The 4,171-nt window shown below is 40.6% G+C and overlaps 1 pseudogene; it reads left to right on the top strand.

The window, feature by feature from the left end:
• LOC125369198 lies at positions 1 to 1,364 on the top strand (annotated as a pseudogene).
• The last annotated feature ends 2,807 nt before the right edge of the window (positions 1,365 to 4,171 follow it).

Here is a 4,171-nt window from a genome sequence, read left to right as displayed (position 1 = left end):
ATGAATGTATCGGCTACGAAAGACCTTATGATAGTCAATATGGGTCCCCACCACCCATCAATGCATGTTCTTCGACTCATCGTTACTCTAGACGGTGAAGATGTTATTGACTGCGAACCAATTTTAGGTTATTTACACGGAGGGATGGAAAAATTACGGAAAATCGAACAATTATACAATATTTGCCCTATGTAACATTTGGGATTATTTGGCTACTATGTTCACGGAAGCAATAACGATGAAATGGTCCAGAACTGTTAGGAAATATTCAAGTGCCTAAAAGAGCTAGCTATATCAGAGTAATTATGTTGGAATTGAGTCGTATAGCTTCTCATTTGTTATGGCTTGGTCCGTTTATGGCGGTTATTGGTGCACAGACTCCTTTCTTTTATATTTTTAGAGAAAGAGAGTTAGGATATGATTTATTCGAAGCTGCCACCAGTATGAGAATGATGCATAATTATTTTCGTATCGGGGGAGTAGCAGCTGATCTACCTCATGGATGGATAGATAAATGTTTGGATTTTTGCGATTATTTTTTAACAGGAATTACTGAATATCAAAAACTTATTACGCGAAATCCTATTTTTTTAGAACGATTTGAAGGAGTAGGTATTGTTGGTGCAGAGGAAGCAATAAATTGGGGTTTATCCGGACCAATGCTACGAGCTTCCAGAGTACAATGGGATCTTTGTCAAGTTGATCATTATGAGTGTTACGACGAATTTGATTGGGAAGTCCAGTGGCAAAAAGAAGGAGATTCATTAGCTCGTTATTTAGTCCGAATCGGTGAAATGATGGAATCTATAAAAATTATTCAACAGGTTTTGGAAGGAATCCCGGGGGGGCCCTATGAGAATTTAGAAACCCGACGTTTTGAAAGGGATCCAGAATGGAATAATTTCGAATATCAATTCATTAGTAAAAAAACTTCTCCTACTTTTGAATTACCGAAACAAGAAATTTATGTGAGAGTCGAAGCCCCAAAAGGAGAATTGGAGATTTTTCTGATAGGGGATCAGAGTGGTTTTCCTTAGAGATGGAAAATTCGCCCGCCGAGTTTTATCAATTTGCAAATTCTTTCTGAATTAGTTAAAAGAATGAAATTGGCCAATATTGTGACAATACTAGGTAGTATAGATATCATTATGGGAGAAGTTGATCGTTGAAATGATAATTGATACAACAAAAGTACACGCTATCAATTCTTTTTCTAGATTAGAATCCTTAAACGAGGTCTATGGAATTATATGGTGTTTGTCCCTATTTTGATTCTTGTATTGGGAATCACGACAGGCATACTGGTAATTGTATGGTTAGAAAGAGAAATATCTGCAAGGATACAACAACGTATTGGACCTGAATATGCCGGTTCCTTAGGAATTCTTCAAGCTCTAGCGAATGGCACAAAACTACTTTTTAAAGAGAATCTTTTTCCCTCTAGGGGGGATACTCGTTTATTCAGTATCGGACCATCCATAGCAGTCATATCAACTCTATTAAGCTATTCAGTAATTCATTTTGGCTATCACCTTGTTTTAACTGATCTAAATATTGGTGTTTTTTTATGGATTGCCATTTCAAGTATTGCTCCCATTGGACTTCTTATGTCAGGATATGGATCAAATAATAAATATTCTTTTTTGGGTGGTCTACGAGCTACTGCTCAATCGATTAGTTATGAAATACCATTAACTCTTTGTGTCACGACCCCACCCGTGGGCCCGTGACCGGCACTAGGGAATGGGTAGGCTTAAGGCCACCGAAACCCGTAGTAAGCCTGACACTCACTGATTTTAACAAATCTCAAATTAATATTATTAAAGCCACAATTTATCTTAATAGTTACACTTTACAAAATTACTTCGGTCTACCAAAAAAACTAGGTGAGACCCGAAGCTCAGAAAATTTACAACTGATACATTTACTATTACTACTGCGGAGAATCTAAGATTTACCAATTTACATACCAAATCAAATACATCACCCGATGATGAAGGAGTCGGATTCTTTGAATAAGAGTCGGCGGGAGAACTAATAGTCACGAATCCGAAAAAAACATAAATGGAGTATGGGTCTAGAGTGAGTTAAAATCAAATAATCTAGAGACTATTGCTTCTTCTCGGAAAACATAGATTATTCAAATCGGTATATCAAACCATACTATAATCATACCCTACTATTTCCTTCACATAAAATATTAATCATTCGAATCAAAATGTCAACCATGCACGTAAATACAATCCATATTATATTCATACCATAATAAATTAATAAATAAATAAATAAAAATATATTTTTACTTTTCACGGGACGAGTGGCTCGGTAGAACCCTAAACCCCAAAATCTAGTAGCCATTCGGCTCTCTTAATCCAATAAGACTGGCCGAGAGCAATGCTCGACCAGGGACCTTACCTCCGATCTGGTCACTTAAGTATCCAAATAAGAAATCTAGTAGCCATTCGACTCTCTTAATCCAATAAGGTGGCCGAGAGCAATGCTCGACCGGGGACCTTACCTCCGGTCAGTCACTTAAGTATCCAAATAAGAAATCTAGTAGCCATTCGGCTCTCTTAATCCAATAAGGTGGCCCAGAGAACAATGCTCGACCGGGGACCTTACCTCCGGTCACTTAAGTATCCAAATAAGCCGGCGCCCCGAGAGCAATGCTCGACCAGGGACCTTACCTCCGGCAATTTACACAAATCAGCCCAGAGAGCCATGCACGACCAGGGCAAACCCATGAAAATCTTATTACATGTCCATGATCATTACTGGTGCGCACGCGGTCCTGATGTAACCCATCAGGCGGCATGTTCTACAAGCCACATTTCCCAATTCGCAATCATCACATATAATAAATATCATTGTATAATGAAATCATTCAACCATATCAAAATAACAATTAACAATTAAGAGTAAGACATCAGGCAACTCATAAGGAAAACTGATTATATTTGGTATTATCATAACATTACTATAATAACACTTATATTACCTTTAATAATTAATAATTCAGTGAAATTATTTACGTTGCGATACTAATAACCATATTAAGCATGAACTTTCAAAATAGCATATTAAAATCAAACTTAGCAATAGCGCAATGATTAAATGACTTTAACTCACAGGATTGGGCGACCTCCTAGCTCTGCTCCGGTGCCTCGGTTGGAGCGAGCCGAACAAACGGACAATCTAGTCACGGAAAACAATTTATCAAAGCCACGAAACAATCGATCTTTAATCCTAGGTCTAGACTCAGGGGTGACTGTCTAAGAATCTCGACTCAGGAGAATTCTACCGAAAATCCGGTAGAACCTCCCCTACAACACGAACATTACCCCCCATAAAAACGGGTCCGGGACACCTTGGAAGACCACTTCAAATATCCAACAATTTAAACAACGGGAGTCGGGTCCCCGAACTTCACTATTTCTCGACTCATACATAAAACACAAGGCGGACAAACCGGACAATTATTTTTGACTCACAAATATCATCAAGTACTCAATATAAACCATTAGACACAATTAAACCAAGAATTCCAAAATTAACGGGCCAAAGATAATTCTGAGACGCTCGATCGCTCGGTCGACTACCTCCGGCCATGGGAGTTCGATCGACGATCCGAATACACCATCGGACTCCTGACGGCCAGCGTGGCGATCCCTGCTTCCGATTTTCCGATCGACACCCGATCATCCGGAGAGATTTGCGAGCGATCACGGTAGGTCGATTTGCAAACGAAGCCCGATCGCCATGAAACTAGTGCCATCGCGAAGCTTGAGGCGGAGGAGAGTCGGGATATGCCCTCCGATCGTCCATCCTCCGCGGGATCTCGCTAGGAAAAACCCTAAAACCATTTGCCACCATTTTCTCTCTCCACCGGATCTTCCGTCTCCGGCCACCACAGTACATTCTTTGCAAAGCTCTCCCCGAGAGGAGCCGATCGCCACCCAGCAGCCGGCCGCCTTGGCGCTCTTCACCAGTACGCCGCTTCAGCTCCGCCCCCGTGTCGCTCTGCGCCTGCGGCGTCCCCTTTCTCTCTCTTCCGACGCGCCACTCTCTCTCTCCCTGACAATTCTCCCATCTTCCTTTCTTCTATATCGACATTTGACCCTTGAACTTTTCCTTATTACAATTTGGTCCCTCAACTTTCTTAATTACTTAC

This window comes from Ricinus communis, chromosome 2 (genome assembly GCF_019578655.1).
Source record: "Ricinus communis isolate WT05 ecotype wild-type chromosome 2, ASM1957865v1, whole genome shotgun sequence".
Taxonomy (NCBI): Eukaryota; Viridiplantae; Streptophyta; class Magnoliopsida; order Malpighiales; family Euphorbiaceae; genus Ricinus; species Ricinus communis.
The sequence above is the reverse complement of the archived record's forward strand: the minus strand, read 5'-3'. Positions and strand labels throughout refer to the sequence as shown.